The following is a 12,589-nucleotide window of genomic DNA, read 5'->3' as shown; positions in this document are numbered from 1 at the left end:
TGTGGAGAGATGGTATAACGGTAACTTCCACCGGAGACACTTGAGAGCTCCAAATCCATTCTTCCTCTCACGCCAGAGTGAACTGCGTTCGCGGGAAAAGTAGTGTAAGTCAAAGCAGCACAACCACGTGTTCTTGTTGTTCTGTTTTGTTTTGCGTGTTTGTTTAGCTCTAAAATCTAAACGGCATCGTGACAGTGCTAGTACGTATTAACATTGTTTTCTGTCTACAGATTGTAATATTCATATGTTATTGTAGCAGAAATTGTCTTCGTAAGGGAATTTTACACTCAATGTTGAAGTCTAGGTTAAAGCGTGCACCAGTCAAGCAGTGATGTCTCATATTAACTACATAAACCATAAAACTCGTCCCTCTCAGCAATACTGTGCGACCTGTTACCGAGACATAAAAGAACGATATTATGACACCTGCTGCACACCACCCCATGCATCTTGCTTTATTCAACCAAGTGGCAACTACAAGCTCGTCTCAGAAACCTGCACTTGAACGTGTTGATCCTGTGGCAAAGGAAGATGATGTGAAACGTGAAATCGAGTAAACAGACATGCTCCATTACAAAGCCTCTTGAAATATCATCATGACAAGAACTAGAAATTTCGACATCTAGAAGCAACTGTTTATTTATAATGAAACTATTGCTGAACAATTAGACAGCATTCAAGTAATTAACAATTATGTAAATATTTTAACTCAGTTTATACGAGAATAGTGCATAATGTGAGCAATAAGTGCAGACTCACATTTAATATAACACATTATGTTTTATAAATAAATTGCAATTATGGAGATTAGAAGACAGCGTATTCCCTCTTATGTAATCAGTTTCACCAAAACGTTTATAATAAGAGTGGTACAACTCTTGATTTATACCTCTTTACCTCTCACTATGAGTGAAGTCCTGAGAGGAAAAGTGGTACTCCTACTTTAGGGACTATGAAAAGGAATTTAAGGTAAAAATAACTAAAATCTCTGTAGTAAACATAACTATCTTATTTCATTTGTACATTAAATCAAATGAATCACGAATTATTGTAAAACATGAATTTAAATTCAACGAAATGCAAAATCTTTCATTTCTCAGAATTTGGAAAAATTGAGATATACTACTTCGGCTGTCAGTGGCTCACTTCTAATGCGCTTAGCAAAGTGTCGTGGGTGGCACCGAGATTGTTGCCGAACAAGGGGTTTTATAGGGACCCTTTGCCGTTTTATTCACTGACATGTTAATGTTGCACTTGCAAGCTTCCAACTTTCAGTTGCAAGCAAGACTTTAATAAGAATGGCAAAGGTAATGTTGTAAGTAGGCTGTTTATGTATTCTTATTGGCAACGTTATGTAGCGCTCTGTATGAAAATCACTGGCTGTGCTGTGTGCAGTCTGTGGCTAGTTTGCATTGTTGTCTGCCATTGTAGTGTTGGGCAGCGGCAGCTGGATGTGAACAGCGCGTAGCGTTGCGCAGTTGGAGGTGAGCCGCCAGCAGTGGAGGATGTGGGGAGAGAAATGGCGGAGTTTTGAAATTTGTAAGACTGGATGTCATGAACTGCTATGTATATTATGATTTTTCAATACTATTAAGGTAAATACCTTGTTTGTTATCTATTAAAATCTTTCATTTGCTAACTATGCCTATCAGTAGTTAGTGGCTTCCGTAGTTTGAATCTTTTATTTAGCTGGCAGTAGTGGCGCTCGCTGTATTGCAGTAGTTCGAGTAACGAAGATTTTTGTGAGGTAAGTGATTTGTGAAAGGTATAGGTTAATGTTAGTCAGGGCCATTCTTTTGTAGGGATTTTTGAAAGTCAGATTGCGTTGCGCTAAAAATATTGTGTGTCAGTTTAAGCACAGTCATGTTTAATTTTTCTAAGGGGAGGGTTCATATGTCGACCCTTAGCCGAGGCTACCTCACTGGAATCTTCTGATTTTTTCTTGTAGTTTGTGTAATTAGTGTAGCTATTGTTTATTGCTAGCGCGTAATTGTAGAGAGAATCTCCTTTGTAGTTGCAGTCTTTCATCGTTGTTGTGGCATGCTTGTAGATTTGCACCAAGTATTTCGCAGCTGCGCTTGCAATTAATTAGATATTATTTTCGGTGCTATGTTAATGTGTTCTCTTATTTTGCTCTTCAAATTGTGCTTTTCTGTGTTGTCGTGTGAAATATTGTGACAATAATGGCGTGTGAAAAACGTAATACTAGGCTCCAAAGTAAATTGACAAATGACAGTGAAGGCGAAAGCAGTGTGTTAGCGCCACCGAGTAATGAATTAACTAATGTTCAAAGTAGTAATTTGGTAATTGATTATAGGGAAATGGAGCGAGCGGCAAATAATGGTGTAGACAGTGAAACAATTAGTGAACGGGGAAGCATTATCGATCGATCGGTCAGCAACAGTTCGCCTCAGGAATCCGAAATGACAGGACACAATGTTGCAAATACTGTAGATTCAGGTTTTGGGTCCTCACCATTTTCTCAAATAAGTCAAGACACATTTTCTGCTTGTCAAAATGTGAATGTTGCCGGTGCAACTTCACTGCCGAAAAGCACTGAGGAACATGTTTCAGACACCAGTGCATTGTTATTACAGTTAATGCAACAAATGGGACAAAGGCTACAAAAGTTAGACACAACGCTTGAGCAAAATCAGAAACAAATGGAACAAAATCTTCAAAAGTTAGACACAATGGAACAACACCAGAGACAAACACAGCAACAGTTAGACGCAATGGAACAAAATCTTCACACCACGCTTGAACAAACACGTGAAGATTTAACTATTGAGTTACATAAAATCGAATCGAAATGTCAAAAAGTCTGTAATGACGTAAAAACACAAATTTGTGAGCATTTCCAACCTATTTTTTCGCGTCATGAAAATGCATTACAGAATCACGAAGCAGCCATAAAAGAACTGCAAACTATTGAATCATGAGGCCTTGCAAGCTAAAATTGACTCAGTTGCATCTACCGATTCGGTTACGCAACTTGCAAAAACTCAGGAAAACTTGAAGGACACAGTAGATACTCTGAAAATTGGTTCAGAAAGACACATGGAGGAAATTAGTTCATTATCAGAGAAAGTAGTTGAACTTTCGGATCAGCTAAATAATTTATCTACGAAGGTAGATGATAATCTGAATGACAAAAAACCGGTAGTCTTTAATGACACAGAAGAGTGCAAACAAATTAGGAAATTCAAACAAAATCAGAATCAAATTAATACGCAACACCAAAGAGAAATCCGGGAATTACAAGATCAGGTGACACAGGTAATACAAGAATTACTATTTCAGAGGACACTCGCGCCCCAATACGGGAAGAGGGACATAGAAATACGGAACAGTCACAAAATAATAACACAGCGCATCTCGGAAATTATGAAAGAAATTGGCAAGGTGCACCGAATTTTGAAATGGAACCGTCGAAACGACGTAACAGAGACCGATATGCGACTCGCCGACATGATGATTTTGACTATAAGCTGTTCATTACTACATGTAAATCTAAAACATTTAAGAATTCTGGAAACGACATTCATCCACAAGCGTGGCTCCATCAATTCTCTCATTGTTTTCCTCCCAACTGATGATTAGAGCACAGATTAGAATTTGTGTGTGGCCATTTAGAGAATGAGCCAGCTGTAAGAATGCGATCGGTCATTCACGATTGTCACAGTGAAGGAGAATTTTACCATGCCTTCATCTCAGCATATTGGTCTCAAGCTACACAAGACCGAGTAAAACATAGCATCATAATGATGAAACATTTCGAACTATCTGAACTTTCCAGTCTTGTGAAATATTTTGAAGACATGTTGCACAGGAATCAGTACCACCTGTCAAACCCATACAGCCCCTCAGAACTCATCCGCATTTGCTTAATCAAATTACCTGAACATTTACGACATATTATTTTGGCAGGACGTCGCAAGGACGACATTGAAGCTTTTCAGGGACTCTTACAAGAATTAGAAATTGACACTGACAATTGCGGAACGCGAAAACAGGAACACAACAATTACAGGTCACATCCGTCGCAATTCCGCGATGAAAGAAATAATAACTGGACACGACAAGGCTATTCTCACAACACAAATCATGACCAAAACAGACACCACCCGTATGACAACCGTTGGCAGAGTAGTAATAATTACAGGGAAGGACCACCTCTCCGCGGTAGTGACTATCACAGAGACAATCAGGGAAACAGACAATTTATCAAGGGCGACACAATAACTTTAGACGCAACGGTCCAGCGCGCAGTTACGATTCAGGGAGAAATTCTCCACCACCTGACCGACAAGAAAGAAACTATGGAATCTACCGACATGACAACAGACGATATGATCGTAACGACAGAGCTGAATTGCATCAGAACTGGCGGGATTCAAATAGAGGAGGGCCCTCTCGACAAGGTGAATATGTAGAAGTTAGGTCTCCAAATCCCAATGACGCGCGCCAACAAAGACACAATAGGCAATGACTCATACCGCTGGCAGCCACAAAACGTACTTATGAAACTGACGACGCAGCTGCCGTAGCTAGTAATTACGTAAAAACGGAAGACATTAGGGCATCCTACTCCAGGAGCACGACGTAAAACATAACAACATTGCATATCCTGTGATTCACATTACAGTAAATGACGTAAAATTTACGGCAGTACTTGGCTCTGGCAGTCCCATTTGAGTAATTAGTGAAACAGCCTTTAGCAAATGCAACAAATCGAACGATTGTCCCACACTTCCGTTACGTAAGATTAAATTACAAGGTGCAATCTTTGGAAAAAGTGTAGATGTACGCCAACAAACCAACTTAGATTTCTTTTGTCAAAGCCACAGCTTCTCTATGAACTTTCTTATTGTTCCATTATTGTCGACAGAAATTATATTGGGAGTAGACTTTTTGAATGAATACAATGCAATCTTAAACTTTCACGATGCTGAAGTAAGTTTAGAGAAAGATGGTAGGTCAATTGGTTTGAAATCTGAAGATTGGCGAGGAAATTAATCGGCTTTACCTTCTGCTAGCCAACAGTTCGGAATTTTCGACGAACTTGACACTAACAATCACTCTGCAAGTACTGACAGGGGTGAGATCGACGGCGTATTTGATACTGATGAGTTAATTCAGAATAAAATTCAAACAATTGAGAACTGTAATGACATTGATAGGCAGGACCTTTTTGAGATTTTACAAGCACATTCCACAGTTTTTACTCACAAAACAGAAACAATCAAGGGATTTCAATACCAATTTCGTGTTCGTGAGCATACTTAATTTTGTGTTAGACCATACGTAATTACGGCACATTATAGGGACCGTGTTAGAACAGAAATACAATCTATGCTTGACGAAGGCATTATTGAGCCTGCAGTAAGCTCATACAACAATCCATTACATGTTGTTGAGAAGAAAAATGGATCGATCAGACTTGTCTTAGATTCGAGACAAATCAATACTATCATCATTCCTGAAACAGACAGGCTGCAAACGATGGAAGAACTTCTTCAAAATTTTAATGGCGTAAAAGTGTTGTCTTCTATTGATCTCAGATCCAGCTTTTATCAGATCGAACTTCATCCAGAATGTAGAAAATACACAGCTTTCCTTTGTTTCGGCGTTTGTTATCAGTTTCGGAAACTTCCTTTTGGTTTGAACATTTCCTCGGCAGCAATCATTCGCAGGCTAAATTCCATATTACCTGAGTTCTTAAAAACGTTACATCACCTTATATGTGGACGATATTCTGATAGCAGAAGCCTCATGGGAACAACATAATCGCATCCTCAACAGCGTGTGGAATTACAGTTAACTTGGAAAAATCTGAGTTCGGTAGGACAAAGGTGAAGTTTTTGGGACATATTATTTCTTCTGAAGGCATTCAGCCGGATCCTGAAAAGTTAGAAGCAATCAGAGCCATTCCAGTTACATCCACAAAAAAACAAGTCCGCAGTTTTCTAGGTCTCGTAAATTTTTACCGTCGTTTTCTGAATATGCAAATTCTTGTTACACTAAAACTTTGTTCTCTCACTGGAAAAAATACTATTTGGAACTGAGACGAACAAGCACAGTTGGAATTCAATTCTTTGAAAGAATCGCTACTTAACGCGCCAATACTAGCTCATCCAGATCTGTCACAAGATTTCTGCCTTAGTACGGATTCTTCTAAAGTCGGTCTTGGTGCCCATTTATTTCAAGAAACCATAGAAAATGACACTACCGTTCAAAAAACCATTGCTTTTGCTAGCAGAGTGCTAACAAAATCTGAAAAAAATTATTCCGTTACTGAATTAGAAGCTTTAGCTATCGTTTGGGCATTTAACAAATTCCGTTTCTTTCTTACTGGTAAGCAAGTAAAAGTATACAGTGATCATTGTGCATTACAATTTCTTATGTCTTCAAAATTAAATCATGACAGGTTAAAACGTTGGGCATTATTTCTGCAAGAATTCCACTTCACAATAGTCTACATTCCCGGCAAGGAAAACTTTGTTGCGGACGCACTGTCACGCGCACTGGCTGGACTTGAGAAAAGTAACACAGAAGGCAACCTCGAGAAAAATTTCAGTATTCTTTACATGCAGAAAGTCGCCTTTGAAAACTTCATCTCCACATCTTTAAAGGACATTGCTCATGAACAAGATAAAGATCCTATTTGGAAAGACATCAAAAGTAAATGGCATGAAAAGACACACACTCAGATTCGGCATTATTACCTGGTTAGAAACAACATACTCTTCAAACGCTGCACTGTTGATGACAAGCTATGGGTACTTTGCATTCCAGACGATTTTGTTAATAAGCTCGTTTGGTACATTCATTTCAGCTATGCACATTTTGGTCCACGAAAATGTTATCATATTCTTCGAACGACTTGTTATTTTAACAATATGGAAAAGAGAATTCGAAGAGTCTTGTCTATTTGTAATCTTTGTCAAAAGCCGAAACCATCTACTATCTCACATTGTGCTCCGTTGTTTCCTATTATTCCTTCTAAATTAAAAGAATTTGCTGCTGTTGATCTCACGGGACCGCTTGGCAGAACATCTAATGGATTTTCGTACGTTCTAGTCGCTGTTGAACTTACTTCAAAATTTGTTTCTTTCACACCGTTACGTAAAGCCACTGGACGGTCTGTATCCAACGCCTTTGTTAAAAATTTCTTACGTGAAGTTGGACACGTTAGTAAAGTCATTTCAGATAACGGATCGCAATTCAGATCTGCTGTTTGGTCATGCATGCTTCGGAATCATAAAATCAAACCTGTTTTTATTTCATTGTACTCACCACATTGTAACCCGTCTGAACGGATTATGAAAGAAATCAGTAAGCTTTGCAGACTTTATTGTCACAGAAAGCATCAGCATTGGGACAGATATTTACGCTTATTTCAAAATGTGCTGAATGAAATGCCTCATGATTCCACTGCTTTACCACCAAACAGAATCAGAGAGCTTGTACCTTTTCCGAATACACGTAAACTTCGACACAAAGACATAATTGATTTGGCTCTTAAAAATATAAAATCTGCAGCAGACAAAAGGAGAAAACTACACGGTAAATCAAATGCAAAGAAATTATATATTGGTCAGAAAGTTCTCATTAAAGCTCATTCATTGTCACATAAGAAGAAACACTTGAGTCACAAATTCGTTCTAGTTTACAATGGACCTTACAGAATCCGACGTATACCACATGATAATTGCATTGAAGTTGAAACTCTGCATACTAGGAAGAGTAAAGGTTTACACCACATTTCACATGTAAAACCGTTTATTGAAAGACAATCTACTTTTTAACTTTGTCTTTGCCATAAAACTTTTCACTTCACATTTCTAGTATGCATTGTCAGACTTAGAAACTGTTACCATGCAACAATGTTTGAAGTCAAATATCCAATCAAGAACCAAGAGAACTTATTTAAACAGAAATTACGAATGCATTGTTATAGTGAACAGATGTCACAGTATTAATGTGTGTGTACATTCTTGCTTGTTAGTTGCATGATTACGTAATGACTATAAGGCTTACATACTTAGAACTGATACTGGTACTGCTAATGAGATTTTAATGCAACATTTTGGTTTACTTGAAAATACATTCTGGATTTAAAGTACTTTCAGTGAGATACCAGATGACACAGTGGTTAGTTTATGTGACAGCTACACGATTGTATCAAGACGCTACTAATGAGTGACAATTTACAATGTTGCTTCTGCGGTGTTTCTGTTTCATATATGGACAGTTTTCCTGAATTATTATGGAAAGTAAAACATATTTTAGTAGTAACTTTTGTGGTATAGCTACAATGAGACTGCCTTTTCCGTAGCACAACAATACGTTACAACACAGTACTTTCTTCATCACGGCAATAATCGTAATAACTAAGATATCTATATGCAAAGGATTTCACTTTTGTTTATCATGAGGTAAGTACATTGACTTTTGCGGAACTTAGCTTTCGGAGGACGATAACTACGACACTTCCACAGAGATTATCTTACAACAAGACGCACAGTTTAGCGCTACAGTACATGTATTTGAGTGATTAATTTTGTACTTAAAACATTAATTTTTAAAGATATTGGAAGTACAATGATACAAAGGTTTTCTGTGATACATTTCATTCCATTGCTGTAATCTGTAACACCTGAGGGTATAATTACATTAATCCTCAGGGAGGTACACGCTTACTTTGTGTACCATGTATTTGGCAAGCACAAGGAGCCCTTGCTAATATGGTATTGGCTTATACAACTTTACACATCGGTACCGTATTTCTCTAACACACAAATTACACAGCTATCTGATCATTTAACTGAGAGATAAACATTTTTTTACTACATCAGTGACACATGTTTACGCAATTACGCAATTGGGTAACTTCAAACTTATGAAATTGTATTTTGTCTGTACTTTGTGAACTGTTCATATTTTTTCGGAACCTTTGTGATACTATGAGAGCTTTGAATGATGTATTTGGTAAGGGAGCATGATTTTAAAGTACGTTTGAGTTAGATGACGCTATTGAGATGAGCAGAGAATTTTTTTTAGGTTTTGACATTATTGCAGAAAGCTACGACGTTTTTGAGATTTGACTGAGGTGTTATGATCTTATTTTCACAACGACAATGTGTATTATGCTGTTGAGGTATGTTTATGATCAATAAGCTGATGATATATGAGGAATTTGATTATGCTATGTATTTATTATGAAGAAATATTGAAGAAGTGTCGACGAATATGTATATGTGTAATAAGGTAAGGAATAATGAGTAGTGGTTAGGGACTCTGGTTTGTGAAAAAGGATGTTGGAAACCAAGAATCGTACTTAAGGAGTTATGAAATGTGTGTAAATGCGTGAATGTACCACAATGCCGACGAATATTTTATGGACACTGTTATATTTACAAGACTTTGTTTCTACGGATTTGTAACGCAAATATTTCGACCTGTGAAATTTTATTTGTATCCAACTGTCACTGTAGCGGAAACTGTCGTCGTAAATATTTCGGCAGGTCACTGTAAGCACCCAGCTGCGCGACAGTCGCCCGGAAAAAAGCCATTAGTGTGTGCCTTTCAGAGGCACAGGTAGAAAAAAAAGAGGCCATTATCCTCGCTACTGACATTTCTTTGTTGAAAGCATCGCAAATACGACATGCCCAAACTTGAAAACATATGATTACACTGTGGAGCTCTTAATTTACGATATTTACTAAAATGCCTAATGAAACGATGAGAAACATTTCACGGCTATTGTCTTGCTAGTTGAGAGAAATGCCATATGGCTTGCTTTATGTATTTATTTACTCATTTTGTTTAATATCTAGTTTCTAGCTGCATTGCAGCACTGGTTAAAATAAAATTTAATAGATGTACTACTATAGTTATTTTATGCCTACAGATCCAGTCAATTAGAAATTTATGATCTACTTCCAAGAAAACGAGGACACATAAATATACATTTCCCTTCACAGGAATTGCATAAATAATTTTTTTACGATTTTGTAACTTATCTGCTAGTGTACGTTCTCGTGATGCATCACTCTAGTGTTAAGATGTGACATAGGTATTAAACATGGCCATTTTTACTGTAATATTTTTTCTGCTTGAGCTTTGTCATGTTTAGATATAAGTTATTGCATTTGCTGCTGCTTACTTTGCCAATTTCCATTTCTTTTTTGTCATTGCTGTTTGTGTTAATTGTTCTGTGCTGCTGCATTGCCTCGTCCCTTAGTTTAGCATCTGAGCTCAGTAGATTTAAGTTAGCTTAAGAGGGAGTAGACTATAAAAGAGAATGAGTTGCGATGAATTGGAAGAAATGTATTGAGAAGTCATACAAAAAAAGTACAGAAAGCAGGTACAGATAGGACTTTTTGGAAATAATGAAGAACGAAGGGAGATCTCCGAGAAGTAAAGAAAGTTTTGTTTGCAAAATACTGCAGTAAAAGAAACCCTGTCCTTTCCTTGTGTTATCCCACTAAGTGTTTGTGTTCCCTTGTGTATTTGTGTTTTTCCTGTCTTTATGTGTTTAGCTGATGTTGTTTTGTTGTAGAATTTTTCTAATACTATGTTATTTACTTTGTAAAGATGTTTAAACATTATTTGTTCTGTTTTGTTTTAATGCTCATGTGCGAAGTTGATGTTTCGAAAGTTATTCTGATCTTTTATGTATGTACTCATGTCACAATTCCTGTAACACTGATATATATGTTATTTCGATTCTTTTGTAAAGCCTGTACTACACATGTTATCTGTATTGTTATGTTCTTTAATGATGTATTTTGTACCTTTGTAATTGTATTCTTATGTTATAAAATTGTAATTGACACCAGTTCATCATATTATTAACTTCTAAGTTCCATTTCACTGCACACGTTTCTGTTGGTCATAGTATATGGACAATATGTGAGAAGTAGGGACTGTTAGTGTTTGCACGTGTGTTAATAATTCAGCAAGGGACTGGATAACAGCATTGCTGGTTCTAAGGACAATTCCAAAAACTTTGTGAGTGCACAAGTGGTGGTTTATGGACTTGCTATATTGTCCGCAAGACTCTTCAATGGTGTTTGTGCACCTGCACAGTCACAACAGATGGCTGCTGGCCATCTCTACAAAGACTGCAGTGGGTCTGCATCTTTGATGACCCACCAGTACCATTATTTCTACAAGGACTGCAGTGGGTTTGCATCTCTGGTGGCCCACCAATACCGTAAACTCTACCAGGACTACAGTGGGTCTCCTCTGTGATGACCTGCCTACCAATATTCTTCAAAACTTCGAATGTCTCTGCTGTGCGTTTGCCCTGTTGTGACCCATTACTTGTCTGCATGTCGAGAGTCAGCACTGTCTTTCCGTTGGAAGGACAACACTACTTCTTCAAGACTGCATGGAAATCCATTACTTCCGTGTGCATTTTCTTTTACTAATCAGACTTTGAGAAAAAACTGCAATTTTACTGTGATGAATGATCAGGACTGTCTTTATGATGGACTGTGAGAAAATTTTAGCTTTTGACAAATATTGTATCAATAAGTGTGTGCATTTTATATCTTTGTTATTGTAATTATGAAAAATTTTATCGAATCAATATTGGCCACTGCCCAAAACAATTTGTAAAATTTTCTGTGGGGTGCATGCGGGCTATGTAAGTAGGCTATTTATGTTTTCCTATTGGCAACGTTACGTAGCGCTCTGTAGGAAAATCACTGGCTGTGCTGTGTGCTGTCTGTGGCTAGTTTGCATTTTTGTCTGCCATTGTAGTGTTGGGCAGCGGCAGCTGGATGTGAACAGCGCGTAGCGTTGCGCAGTTGGAGGTGAGCCGCCAGCAGTGCTGGATGTGGGGAGAGAAATGGCGGAGTTTTGGAATTTGTAAGACTGGATGTCATGAACTGCTATGTATATTATGATTTTTCAACACTATTAAGATAAATACATTGTTTGTTCTCTATTAAAATCTTTCATTTGCTAACTATGCCTATCAGTAGATAGTGGCTTCCGTAGTTTGAATCTTTTATTTAGCTGGCAGTAGTGGCGCTCGCTGTATTGCAGTAGTTCGAGTAACGAAGATTTTTCTGAGGTAAGTGATTTGTGAAAGATATAGGTTAATGTTAGTCTGGGCCATTCTTTTGTAGGGATTGTGTGTCAGTTTAAGCACAGTCACGTTTAATTTTTCTAAGGGGACGTTTCATAATGTTAATTAGAACACTGAGAGGAGTTGTGGTCTAAATAACAATTGATTTATTCATACATAACATCACATGACAAAAGATGGCTAAAGAAACGCCACACAAACGTTTTAATTTGACAAACACGTTCAATAATATGGGGTTTATGGTGAACAAAGTGATCAGCTGGGGATCAACACACCACACTCACGAGAACTAATCGCTTTATCTGACTTCATAAATGTGATTCCGTGGTATGGCCCAAAAACTACGCTACAGTCATGCCTCTATACTTTTCCTTAAAGAAAAATATGGTTCTAAAGAACAGGGCGCTGGGAAGCATATACTGGGAGCCCTACGCCGTAGCAGCGCATACTTTACTCTTCTGCAGGTCAGAGCGCCACACCACA

Source organism: Schistocerca serialis, chromosome 6 (assembly GCF_023864345.2).
Source record: "Schistocerca serialis cubense isolate TAMUIC-IGC-003099 chromosome 6, iqSchSeri2.2, whole genome shotgun sequence".
Lineage (NCBI taxonomy): Eukaryota > Metazoa > Arthropoda > Insecta > Orthoptera > Acrididae > Schistocerca > Schistocerca serialis.
This window is presented reverse-complemented; position numbering follows the sequence as displayed.